This window comes from Drosophila suzukii, chromosome X (assembly GCF_043229965.1).
Source record: "Drosophila suzukii chromosome X, CBGP_Dsuzu_IsoJpt1.0, whole genome shotgun sequence".
In the NCBI taxonomy this organism is placed as follows: Eukaryota; Metazoa; Arthropoda; class Insecta; order Diptera; family Drosophilidae; genus Drosophila; species Drosophila suzukii.
In genome coordinates this window covers 16,912,960-16,927,163 of record NC_092084.1, presented here as the reverse complement: position 1 = coordinate 16,927,163, position 14,204 = coordinate 16,912,960, and the positions used below count along the sequence as shown (strand labels likewise).

The 14,204-nt window shown below is 39.9% G+C and overlaps 1 protein-coding gene across 5 annotated transcripts in view; it reads left to right on the top strand.

Annotated features, from left to right (window-relative positions):
- Dop2R (dopamine D2-like receptor) overlaps positions 1-14,204 on the top strand; it is a 69,233-nt gene that overhangs the window by 20,469 nt on the left and 34,560 nt on the right. For all 5 annotated transcript variants that reach the window (XM_036819885.3, XM_065867805.2, XM_036819884.3 and 2 more), the window contains exon 2: positions 3,430-3,529. The gene's annotated coding sequence lies outside the window, so the exon portion shown is untranslated. The remainder of the gene's footprint in view (positions 1-3,429; positions 3,530-14,204) is intronic.

Sequence of the window (14,204 nt, the reverse complement as noted above, 5' to 3'; positions counted from 1 at the left end):
GTAAGGGGGTAGATCGGTTATTTTTGGGAATCAGATTTTGGTCAAAAATACTCATTTCTTAGTGGTTTTTCAGTCGTAGTTTGGCCAAATCAAGGCGTACAGCTAAAAGACCTACTGTTTTGAGCAGCTTGCTAAAAATGCTATCGATTTCCATCACTTTAAGGAACATTTATTTTTTGACCCAATTTCTCATTTTTTGTAAGGGGGTAGATCGGTTATTTTTGGGATACAGTTTTCGGTCAAAAATACTTCATTTTTCGTGGTTTTTCAGTCGTAGTTTAGTCAAATCAAGGCGTACAGATAAAAGACTGACTGTTTTGAGCAAGAACGAGAAGATTGATAAATTGAACAAGATCAATAATGTATCCCAAGGTTCCTGGTAAAAACCATCTTTTCATAAATGTAACCAATCTATTATCATACATTTTTTAACTTTAAAGCCATTCTCAATATGGATGTGATATTGAGAATAGTATTACTTGATAATACTAAACATTTTGAAAGACGATTAAATCAAAATCCTCTTTCATGGGATCATATGGTTCTGCAATTTGAATCAATTAACGGAAGACAAAAACTCCACCTCAATATTGCTCCATCGATTCAGACCATCCCCATCAATTGTTAAGCACATCCCTTGCCGAATTCATGTTTATTTACCAAATGGAAATCCGCGATGTATAAGCATCCGGTCTGTCCCCGAATATTTTGATGCCGTTTCCTATGTTTTGTTTAATCATTTTTGCATCGCATTCTAGTCATGATGTGGGATGTGGGATGTTGCTTATGGGATGTTGGATGTTCGGTGCCTTTCGCCGGATTTTTGCATAATGAAATTGGAACACGGCGCACAAAGTGAGCTGCGATGCCGACATCATCGAGTTACAAATTCGTTTACGTTCACGTCCCCTGCTCTTTATCGCTCGCCGATGGCGGGCAGAAAATTCAGGAAAAGCTACAAAAAAATACAACAAGAAAGCCAAAAAAACAAGGAACAAAAAAAAAAAGCACAACATCCATGGCGCGGAAATTTTGTAGGTTTTTCTCACTTTCTTTTTTGTTCGTTTCTCTTTGGCTCTCGGGCTTTTGTTTTTCGTGGCAGATTGCGTCAGATATTAAATTTATTTACGCGAAATTCGCACGTCGGCTGCTCTCATATTGCTCTGCACAAAACACATAGTACATATAGAGCACACAGCAATACGGCAGTCGAGGTCCAAAATTGTCGGTTAAGGAAAGGCGGGGGGCGTGGCCACAGCCCGTGATACCCTAGCCAAGTGCGAAAAGGCTTGTTTTGGAAATTTCTCCAGTGACAGCCACATGATATAGAGCCAAAGTTTGCCTGCTTTCGAAATCCCTCTTCCAGGAAGTTTTCGCAACCCGAATTCCATGGAGAAACCGAACTGTTTTTGATAGAATCTGACTTAATGAGCAGACATTATCAGCTTTTTAAGGAAAAATCATGGCCGTATTTATAGTATGAGCTGTGAGGAAAAACCATTCCATGTTTTGGAATAAGAAATCATTTATCAACATTTTTAAAATTAGTAAGAAAATAATAAATTACTATATGTTATATGTTTTAAGTGTTTTATAAGACACTAATTTCAAATGCTAATTTGTGTTTAATTTATTATGGTCTTACGTTGGTCAAAAGGTACTCTAAAGCCCTTAACCATCCCACTTTGGCTAAGTACTCATAAAAAAAGTACAAAAAAATGTTGCTGCTATTTTCGTTAACAATTTGTTGTTCATTATTACTAGTCCAAATGAGCAAAAATGTTCCAAGTGCCGACACACAACTGAAGCACCATTTTTAAGTGCATTTACACAAAACCGGAACAATCCAAAGGGAGAAAGCCTCTTGTTTCCAATTATTATTTTTTCCGCTCCATGCTGCGCGTTGTTGGCGCTGTTTTGGCGCGGATTACCAACTCAAAAATGCAACCATCTGTATGTGTTTTTGTGTAACCAAGGGAAAAGGGTACACTGAACCGAATGTTGCAGGCTAGTTTATGTGCCTTAAAAAAATATGTGTTCTTGTAAAATTAATGTAAATTAATTTAAATGCATATTACTTTTATTTTTTATATTTACTCATAGATAAACAGTGAATATGATCATAAGAAAAAATTGTGTTTCCGATTTTACAATGCTTTGGGTTAATATTTTAGTGTACGATTTTTTTTTTATTTTTTAAGCCGACTTGGGTGATTTTTTTTCCAACTGTAGGTACAGCGGCTTAATTCTATGAAAGGAAGTTTTTGAATTTGCCTCGCGTCCGTGGCAGTGGGATTACGTTTCAATTAGGCACTAGCCAGGATCCGAAACAAAGGGTCTGGTAACGCCAAGCTGATTGGGTCAGATCCGACTTATTAGCTGCTTGTGAGGCTGATAACTCATTTTGGCCAAGAAAAAAAGCGTATTTAGTGCCCCTTAAATTGCTGAAAAATGTATAATATCGGAAACATAAAGCTCTTTTTTTACCAAGGCCCAGCTTAAACATAATTGCACATTTTTATCCGAAACATTTATAATGCTTTTGTACTACCACATATCTTGTTTTTCTTAATTTGTTTCGACGATTTAGGTTCAAAATACAAGCGTGCTAAACACCAACTATGTTTGTGCACAAATGGACAGACAATAGTTTATTCTGTTTGCGGCACAAATGGGCAGAAAACAAGGCATGTTGAATGTACCTAGAAAGGGGCATAAAAATGCACAATTCGCTTTAAGGCCATACACAATTAATTGAACTGTTTGTGGGCTTGTGGAAAAAAAGAGGGGATGTTGGCTTGTGGGGGGTAGCATAACATTGCAATTTAAATGTTTTCATTGCCTGGCTTAATTTATGGCTGCCGGAGGCTTGGCCAAACGAATCGAATATAAAATATTTAATAAGCATGCGAGCGCAGACAAAAACTCGACCAATATTGTATGCATAAATGGGGTGTGTGGGCCAGGATATTCAGGATGTGGAAGTGGACGTGGATGGTGGATGTGGATGTGGACGTGGATGTTGGATGTGGAAGTGGATGTGGATGTGGATGTGGAGAACGCAGGACGGTGAGCTCTCAAAAAAGTGTTGGCAGGACGAAGGACCTGCACTGCATCATGGGCATAAGAATCTTAGAACATCTTGAGCTGTAAGTGACGTGAGCAGCTTTTAGTCGTCTCCTTTGCCCAGCAGCTGTCAGTCGTCCCTCATTCCTGGACTTGCCCTGGTTTTAGTTCCACATCCACACCCACATCCACTTCCACTTCCACGTCCGCTTCCTGATCCCAGTGGTGGCAAAAAACCGGTCGGGACATCCTTTCGTGGCAAATGGCTGTCAAATCTGCTTACATTTTTCATCATGATATCGCCGAGTGTCCTGACTTTGTCATAAACTAACATGTTCCATTTGCCCGTTTTTTTCTCCGCAGACCGAACACTTTGGCATTACGTACTTAGAGTCGAACCGAGACAGGATTTCGGGATCCAAGAGACTGGACACCTCGGACCACTGGAGTGGTCGACCGATTGGTAAGTGTCTGGTGGGAAAATAACTTGGGGTATTTCATTGGCCAAAAGTTGGGTCAAGAGGGTTTTCCCTTTTTCTTTTTCTTTTTTTTGGTTTTTTGTGGGTGGTTAATTAAAACACAGAATACACTTTGACAAAATGCCATTTAATCTACTCAGCAAATCCCGAAAAAAGCAGGCGGCAAATTAATTATGCGCATATTTGTGGCCTTAACAACAATAACGGAATAATGAAAAGAAGAGCGAAGTCGGCCCAAAGGAAAATAAAAAGGCTCATTGTGATTTGCATTTTCGTCCTTGTCGGTGTGCCATTTATGACAGATTTCTGCGGAAGGACCGCCCGGGACGAAATACTGTATATACCGTTGCCTGGCAACCCTCTATAAAGCGGTGGGTGGTTCCGGGCGTAGCCGTCTATTAATTACAACAACAATCTACTACTAATCAGCCGGGAATCGCAGGGGAAGTTGGAGCAGGGGGTCGGAATTAAATCGTCTTCGGTGTTAAATGAGCCGCTGAGTCGCATAAATTTCCAAATGGCGACTGTACTTTTGCGGGGGGTGGATCGGAATCGAGACAGGAGTCAAGATGCTTAATCGTCAGACACGGGGTCAAATGGTTTCCTGTTTCACCTTAAGAGCTAATTCGGAGAACTGCCACCCCAGGCAGTTAACCGAGTTGAATTTGGTTTATGGAGACCATTTCGGCTGTCATTTAGCTCTAAAAAATATATATTTTACTGTTTTACCTTACACCATTGAGATGAATTTATGTGCAAATCGATGAACGTAATGTTTATTTTAGCAAAAAACTAAGTAAATTAGGTTTTAAATAAAAAAGGTGATGTTTAAATTAAGACTAAACGCATTTTTTTACATGTAAAAAGTAAAAGTACACATTTTAATTTACATATTTACCAAGGTTTAAATCAAGATTAGGTTATAACAAAATTCAAAAGTGGGAAAGGGTAGTCAAAATCATATTTACTTGAATATTATTTTTTAGCTGCTTTATAATGAATGATACCTACTTACCTACTACCTATGTATCTTATCTAAAAATGGTCCGTTTATTTATTAATTTTATCGTATTACAGCTAGTATATAATACTAAAACTAATATTTGAAAAATAAGGAGCGCTGGAAGCTAAAGTCTTTTAGTTCCGTTTAGTCCGTTTAGTTTATCTTAACTTTCACAGAAAAATCAATATCTTTGAATATTACTTTTGTAATAATTGCTGTTTGTGCTGGTTTAAGCTGTTTTAGCCAGAGAGCGTAGGAAATTGTCCATGGGGACCTTTGGCCTGAAACATGTCCAACATGCCCGTCTTATCTGGGTTTATTCGATGCCAATCTATTTTGTCTGCATTACCGCTTCGCTTATTAACTTCATATACTTGGCTTGTTTGCTCAGTACCCCCATTTTGGCCCCCTTCCCCGCGATATGTTGGCCCACATAAAATATTTATGCTGCGTTGATTGGGGCCCGTCCGTCATGGTGGATCGGCTTTTGCATTATTAAATCGAGACTCGAACAACTAATCAAACTTATGCAATTATCGCCGCTGCTTATTCAGTTTAATGCGCATTTATCTGCCGGGTAGGCGGGGCAAAACAATAACGAACTCCCATTAAATTCGACTGAAATGTGTGGAAACAAGGCCAATCTGCACACACAGTCGTTAAATATTATGGCTTTATTTTTGCGTTTATGCATTGTAGACTAAATTGAATACAAAGCATCATTAAAATATTTTAAGGAAAGACCAAAATCAATATTTTAATTGGGGACAAAATAGATGAAAACTTTTTGGCTGCTATTAAATTCACAAATTAAAAGTGTGTGTTTAATATTTTGAAAAGCAAGTTTATATTGGGTACCTTTTAAAAAAATTCTAGGAATTTTATGAAGCAATTATTTTGTATTTCTGCTCAGGACGTGAAATTAAATTGATGAAATTTCCGGAAAATGCTTACTTAAACAGCAAACTAAATAGCTTAACCGTTGAACAATGGAGCGAAAACCCCATGAGCGTTTCGCTGTGTAATTCCCCGAATGAAATAAAAGTCAGCAGAAAGCGTATTTTTGTGAAAAGTCAAGCAAAAAAGCGCGAAAGTAATATTTGGGTAAGTTCGAACCGAGGGCCGCGGCGGCAATAATAATAATAATAACTCACAATATAAATATTGAAATGGAAAAACCGCTGGCCATATCAGTGCTCCTGCGAGCAAGGAGCCCGGAAAAGTCGGCCGCCGAATGGAAAAGAGGGCAAGGAAATAAACAAAGCCAAAATGAAATGAACTGTAATCAATTTCGAGTTCGAGCGGTGGGTGGTGGGTGGTAGTGGGTGGTGTTTTCCAGGGGGCGGACAAGGACGCGGCGATGGCCGAAACGATAATATCCCAAGCAATTTATTGTAAGGTCCTTCTGCCTTGAACAGCCAAGCCAATTATTAACATTTTCGCTGGGAAAAACAAGTCAAAAGTATATATAAATAAAATACAAGTTGACCCGAACCGCAAAAGTGAAAAGAATTATTAACCTGAGCGATAGCGTCGGCGGAAAGGTAGAAAAGTAGGAAGAATAGGTCTCTTAGTCCTGCAAAAAAAGGTAGATATTTTCCCAAGATTGAACAAATAAATGCCATACTTCAAATAGTTCAGATGAGCAATTTTTGTTAAACAAGAAAAAAAGGTAACATTTTATTGTAAGGTTTCTGAGCTCTTGAAAATAAACAGCTTTTAATTAAACTGAGATATTTCAACTCATTGCTGATTTATAAATATTTAATTATTCAACAAGAGATTTAAAATCCAAAATATTACAAGCCTCGTTGGATTCAATTATGGAAAAATGTGCACATATTTCACCGGAATAAATGGGTAAAATTTGCACTTGGTACACTATAATATTTTTGATTTGAACAGCCTGCTGTTAGCCCACTTGTGTTTTCCCTGTTCTGTTCTTGCCTCCTCGGTCACACTTTTTTTTTTGTAATTTTCAATGCTTTTTGTAAAAGTTTGCCACAAATTTTGCGTTCGTTTTTTGCTTTTTAACGATTCAACTTTTGTTTGCTTCTTTTTTCTTTTTAATTTGGCATGGCCAGTGAAATTTATGAAATCTCGCACAGTTGCCGATAAGAGTCGAGTGTTCTGTGCTGGGGTGATTTTAGAGTGGTGCAAGGTGGTGCAGGGTGGTGCAGGGTGGTTCAGGGGTGGCTCAGGGTGGGGCAGGCCGGTCCAGCTGCAGCCATGAGCGAAATCAAAATCAGAACGAAAGTGCCCAGCCAAAAGTATCTGCATTCTCTCTGGCAGCTCTTTTCCTTGCATTTCTATGCACCAACTGGTAATTAATTTCCACAGCCAAAGCGCCCAAGTGCCGAAAAACACTGAGAAAAATGCAAGGAACTAAATTAGATATAAAAATTATTCATAGAAATAGGAAAAAAGAGGTTCTGAAATAAAATAATCGCCATAATTACTCTTTCTTACTTTTTGTAACAAGCACTTTCTATAGATATCATATAATTAGTTCTCTTAGTCCCGAAAATGATCGTTTCTTTAGGTAGAAAATTTTAAAATCAAAAAACTAAATAAATATGTACAGAAAATAGGATGTTCTAAGATAAATGTAATTATTCTTAAATTATACAATGTTAACTCTTATTTACTTTACAATGTCCTATAATAATATAATAATTATACTCTGAATAAATATAGGAACAAAAGATTTTCTAAACTAAATAATTTAACCTTTAAGTTTTACAATATTTACATTTATTCTTATAAACTTTCTTATAACTATATAATATTATCTGATCAACTTCCTTTAAAGTCAAAATTTGTCCTTTTACTTAGGCATTATATATAAAAATCAAATCTTAATATATTTTTTATAATTTTAATAAGACCTGTTGGATTTTTTTTCCTAGTGCACATAGACACGGTTTTATGTAGTTATGCTACGGGTGTACCAGTACATGCTGTGGACCTGGTTGACGGGTGGGGAGGATGAGAAGGAGAAAGGGGGGACTTTCTACCCTGTCCAGCCTGCAGATTCGTTTTCGCCTGGTTATTCCCGGCACATGCAGCAGCACACTTTATCAATTTTATGTCGACTATAATTGCATTAAATTGAGTTTCTGCCAGCGAGCGAAGCTGCCGAGCAGTCGAGCTGCCACGCCCCCTGCAACGCCGGTCCGCCCATTTTGGAGATTCGTGCGATAGGAACGCTGTGCATATATTTACATGGCCATATTAAAAAGTTGCCTGCAAATGAAGTTATTGTTTAAAACGGGCGGCAACAAATTGATGTGAGTCGCTGTAAGTGACTTCGCATTAAAGCAATCTGCAGGAGACGCTGCTCCTGGTTGACATTTTTCCTGGTCGAGGAAAAGGGGGCGTGGCCGCCAGCCGCCAGCCGCCTCCTCTCACGGCAAGGCAGGGAAATGAAATTATTGATTCGAAACGATGGAGGAGACACGAACATGACACCGCATGAAAATCTGACAACAGACGAGGAAATAAGAAATTGAAAGCCTGAAAATGGAGGCCCCACACACACATGTCCTGTTTTCTTTTTCTCTCTGCCTTTCTGTTTCACTTCATCTTTCAGGACCTTTGATGGGCGTTGGGCGGTGGGCGGTGGGCTGTGGGCGTGGCACACATCAAATGACAAACGAGTTGCCGCTGCATTATTGAATTAAACGCGAAGAAGGCGGCGGACACCTCCCAAGGACCAAAATACCCGTGCTCTGAGCCTCCATGTGGATGGTTAATAAGCAAGGCGGATCGCCAATTTATTGGCCATTGTATTGGGCCATGTAGGAGACCTTAAAAGTTGCCGGAGTTGCTGGAAGCTGCCTTCAACCTGCACTTACAAAAAAAAATGTCTCCAGGAATTCGCTTTTTCTTTTTATCTTAGCATGGGGGCACTTTGCCAAACTTATATCCCTGGGGTTAATATCCTCGAACATCAAGCGCCTGGACAAGGGTCAGCATTCAATTCCCCAGACAGGTACCACATTTATTTATTTGTTTTAGTTTTTATACCCGCCATTCGTTGAATAAAGAGGGTACATATAAGGTAAAAGGTATTTCATCTGAAAATAAGGGAATTCATTGGTATTTTCAGGGATAAAAATGAGATTGGCAAAGCTTTAAAAATTCTTATTTTATGTGGGCACATTGTTCTAGATACTATATCTTTACATACCTTGTTGTAAGTACAAAGATACATACAAAAACTTTCTTCAGTCTGCCATTGCGGCTGATCTGGAACCCATATTTATTTTATTGCCATTATCATCTACTTAGTAAAATATTTTAATCATAAATAAATTGTTGTAGCAGGTCTACAATTATGTACTTGGTCATGAATTGATCTATTTACAAATCAATTGAATTTTTAAATAATTCCGTGATTTCTTCAGACGAAAAATGATTATTAGGCATTTTAAAGAATTGGAGTGCAAACAATATTGATAATATATTTGTATATGAACTTACTTCTTTTTCTGTTTTGCTAATTTACTTCGCTTTTTAATAAATACTCGAATTCTTTGGAATTCTCCGTTTGCTTTAAAATTAAAATGCGGATAAAAGAACTTTGCAAGATTGTAAAGGAGAAAGGATAATATCTTATAGATTAAGACAACAAAGAAACTTATTTCGTATATCTAATTTATTGAAATAATACCGCGAATTCTTTAGACCAAAAATAATTTATTAACTTTAAAATGAAAATGCATATTAAAATGGTAAAGCAATACTCCAAAGCTGAGCTGGGATGGCTACATTTTTTTTAATTATACATTTTTGATACATAGTACTTGCACCTAATTTCGCACAGTGTACTTTTGCGATGGCCAGTGCTAAATGCTCCAGGTCCGAGTTTGGCATCAAATTGGGCCACTCCGATCCCGAGGCCGGCAATTTCAGTGCTGGTAAGCAGTTGCTTTGACTAATTTGCGCCAGCCCCCGATTGCGGCCCGTATTTAAATGAATTTCCCAGCCATCGTCCTGGCTCTCATCTTCGTCCCCCTTACCGTCCTTGGCGTTATAACGGTCTATTTAATTGTAGCCAAGACAGAGGCAAGCGGAGAGCTTTGGCCGCCTGAAATTTGTGTTTGTAGCCATCTAATGAAGTTGCCCGCAGTGGAGAGCGAGTGAAAAAAGTCGAGGAAAAGCAGAAAACTGGGCTGAAAAAGACGCACACGGCGCAATGGGAATGGAAATGGAAATGGGTCGGAATGGGAGATGGGTGTGGGTGTGGGTGTGGGTCTAGGCCAACAGCAGTTGCCTAGGACCCTCATTTATTTTCACTTTAATCAAAGTGTATGGCAACGAGGCAACAACGATGACGAAGCGGCTCCGACCGCAGATGCTCGATGCTCCACGCTCCTTGCTCCCTAGCTTCTTGCACGTCGGAAAAGCGTGGAAAAGCGGGGTGGAAAATTGCGATTGGAGGGTGGTGGTGGTGGTGGTGGCCGATGATGGAGGATGCTGAACAAATTTGGCTTGGCATGCCCAAAAGAATTCTAAAGCGTAAAATAACAAAGACTCAACGACGGGCCAGACCAAAGGCATAGGCGGCGATGGGGGTCTCAAGAGTTAAAAGGGGGGGCGCTGCTAACGAAGAAGCAGCAGAAGAAAGTAGTTGTGTTTTAATGCCAGCACCGTGCTACACGTTATCCTTTCAGGCTGGAAACAAAAGCAAAACCAACAGAGATTGGACCTCCTTCGCAGCCCCCTCAACCCCCCTCAACAATCCACTCCCGTTAAATGGAAAAAGTAAGCTAATTAGTTAATGAAAGATATTTTCCTTTGTTCGAGAGAGCCGCAGCGTCCTCTTGGACTGAGCGAAAAGGGGGTCGAATAAGATACTGAAATTGATTTCGCCAAGGATTCCCCTTCCCCATCCTTTGTTGTTTCATTGTGTTGAGAGTTCGGACCACTTGTCCACCTTTTGCCAACAGTCTTTGGTACAGAGAACGAAAGGAAAACTTTCATATCAACGAGACCCCAAAATAAAGTTATATTCGGTACTTTGGGGACCGTTATCCTGTTAGCCCTTTTCTCGAATTCCTTTTAAAAGGGTGGACCCATTCAACACTCCACCTCTTTGAAATTAGGTCTTAAATTCAATAAATCATTGCTTTATTATACCTAATGTTTAATATGTTTTTATCTAGTTTGTCATAACACTTTAAAAAAATCTAGGTAGTAAGCAGGCCCATAACATCTATAAGGAATACCCCTTTTGCAGTATACAAGACTATAGATAAAAACCATTATCAAGGGTTATTATCATATTTCCAATAAAAAACCTAGCTTGTATAGGAAATCAGAAGGCCTAACATAAATTAACATTGCTGCATATACCTTGTCCCTATTATGCCATTACCTTCTCAATATGTTTCTCTTTAATTTCAAAGGACAAAAGCTCCTTTAAGGTCCTTCGAATTTTCCGCTCTAGCAGGGAAAGTGTTGCCTGCTTTGCGGCTGCTGGAAGTCCAGCTCCGTTCGGGTTTTTCGCCTTTCGCCGTGTGTAGGCGTAGGCATCTGTAATATATGTAAAGTGCAGACCCTGGGCTCACAACCCCGTGCCACGCCCCCCTGCCGACTGCCCCCTGCTCCTGGGGCGCCCTTTTGCTGCCACGTCGATTGTGGAAATGGCGCCTTTGTTTGGCAATTTTGCCCCGTTCGCTGCTCATTTTCCGCTTTCTTTTCTTTCTTTGTGCCCCACTGCATAATTCTGCTTGCCTGCCCCGCATTTTCCAGCGAGCATTTTCCACCCCCCTCACCCGTGGCACTTTTCCATTTTTCCACTTCCCACGGGGAAAGGGGGGGGGAGGGGGGAGGCGGCGACGGAGACCAGTGTCCAGCACTTTGTTGCGCTTTCTGGTCGGTGGTCAGCGGCCCGTGAGCTCTATGCCCTTTTGTAATGCAAAATTGTTTTGCTTGAATAAATCATAAGCTTAAAGAGCCGCAGTTCTGTTTAAAGTCAGTTGGCGGCGATGTCCTTCGGCGCCCCTGCCATCTGTTTTTTTTTTTTGGGCATTCGACGGAGATTAAGCGGAGGAGAAAAGGTCCTGAGACCGGGTTCTTATTCACGTACTACATATCCGCGGGGTATTCGGCAGCCTTTTTTTAAAGTATCACTCAAGCTCTTTATCTAGTTCAGATGATTCGGGGAAATCAGGTTTGTATCATGCGAATTTTTTCAACACATGATGGTTTACTGGTTTTGAAAGAACGTCACCTACTTAAAAGTAGTATTTGGATTTTAATAACTAATAATAGAATAATTAATTCAGATTAAAAAGATTTGCCCAAAGATTTTCAGATTCATTTTCATGCATGCTACTAGAATTGGTTGTAAAATCGATAGCACTATCGATAGTATCGATGGTTGTAAGACTTGGCAGACATCAATAGTTTGAGGCCTCTATCTATATATATGGTGCTACTAGAATTAGTTGTAAAATCGATAGCCCTATCGATAGTATCGATGGTAGTAAAACGTGGCAGACATCAAGAGTTTATTTCTACTGCATATAGTTAGTCTTTTCAAGGGAATAAAATAAATATAGTAAGGTATGTTAAACACAACATGATGGTTTTTAATCGTTCACGATCAATATTGATCTTATTTTAATTTTACTTTTAGAAAAGTGAAGATAGCTTTTGTTTTTAGGTATTACAATTTAAGCATTACTATTCTCTAAAAATAAATTTGCATTATTTAGTGTTAAGTGCCATTTATTTTTCAATGATATTAAGTAAAGATCGATGATATAGATACTATCGATGGTTGCGCATTATCGATGTTTTCCCAAAGATTAAAGCCCAAAAGCTCTATCTGGGCTAAGTACTTCTTGCTTACCCCTAGTTTTATAATCTGACATAGTGCATCAACAAAATATGATGGAAAAACAACGCATTTATAAAATTCTAAAAAATTCCAAATCACTTAAGACCGGTTTGGCTTGCAAGGGGGTGACCCAAATACAGAGTCCCCGTTCGCACACATCCACTGCGAGCCGTCACTTACTTGGACATCCACAATGATAACAACTGTCTAATCTCTTTTTTTGGGCTGACAAGTGTACGAGTGTCCCTGCTGGGAGTTTGTTATCCTTTTCTGCTTAGATTGCTCGGCGATGTTGGCTTTTCTTTTGTCATTTCCCCGCCTGGCAACTCACTCCTTCGCCGCCCGTTCAATTTAGACGCACTTTACTTTTTCTGCATTAGAAGAAAAATCATTGGGGAGTACGAAATAACAGGACATGACAGCCTCCTGCCGAGCCCTGTGGAAAATTGAGTGTGCAATTTGGCTTTTCTTCTCAATAATTTTCCATTAGACAAGAATACGATCCAGGCAAAACAAAAAAAAGAAATATGAATGAATGTAAAGAAAAGAAAAGAAAATCACAAAAAATAGAAAACAATAAAAACCGACAATGGGATAGGGGGGAAAAATCGAATGCGTTGGCACAAAAAGGGGCAACCATTGGCCAGGCGGTGTAAATGATGATAGAGTCTGGCTGGGGGACTGGGAATGGGTTCCGGTTCCCATCCACGGGGTGGATGACTTGCTCACACACTCACCTCCGCAAGTGTGTGTCCGCATTTCTATATATATACATATTTATATATATACACCCATATAGCTGCGATGCGAACGAGGATGATGACGACGTGGCCGACGACGACGACGACACTTCTGGTTCAGTGAAGCATAAGAAATTCTCGAATGAATCGCTCTGTTGACGCTTGAGTAGACTTGAAGCGATAAGCGGTTTTTGTCCCATATACAAAAATATATCTAGTCGCGATTCCCTTTGTCTGCCTCCCAGGCAACCCAACCTCCCACCGGGCAATCTGGTTCACCCATTCAAACAATAACTTTAAGCTTAGGCTTGGGGAAATTCAAAATCACTCGGTGGTTGGACCAGAAAATAGGGGGCAACCCTTATAACATGGTTTTTATATACAGTATATATTTTAATAAAATATTTCACGGTTTCTTTGAGTGAGAATTGTTCTTAAAATTTTTTCAATTTTTATAAATATGATTTCATAAATTATGACATGCCAGTCAAAGTGACTTTGCTCAGCCCACCGTGCGTATACGTGATGTGGATGCCGCCCAGCTGATAGCTCATACGCCCCGTTGCCGCCGCCTTGAGCCATAACCCAAACCCTAAGCCCTGTTCCCCTACCTCGACTGCCTTTCCTAATGGAATTAATCAAATGTCATGCTGATGTCGCACAAATGTAAAAAGTTCCTGCGGCGGTTGGCGATGCTGTTGTCGCTCCTGTCCCGTTCATTGGCACTAGTGTCAGATGTTTAAAGTTTCGGACAGCGGAGCCGCCGCATAACTAGTTAACAAGCATTTGCCGCAGGTCCTGGCAAGCGATTGCAGGACGATAGAGCTATGGGACGATACAAGGACGACGATGCCCATTAAATTGTTGATCTTGGGCAGGCGACAGCATCTGTTCCATACCGCAGGCGACACAGAGAAGGCAGCTCACACACATATATGGCACATATGGACCGTGGACTCGCAGGACCCGTTTTCGGTGTCGTGATTCTTTTGCGCCCCTGGGGCAACATGTGTCTCTGTCTCTGTCCCTGTTTCTGGGTCCTGCCACCGCGTTCGGACTAAATC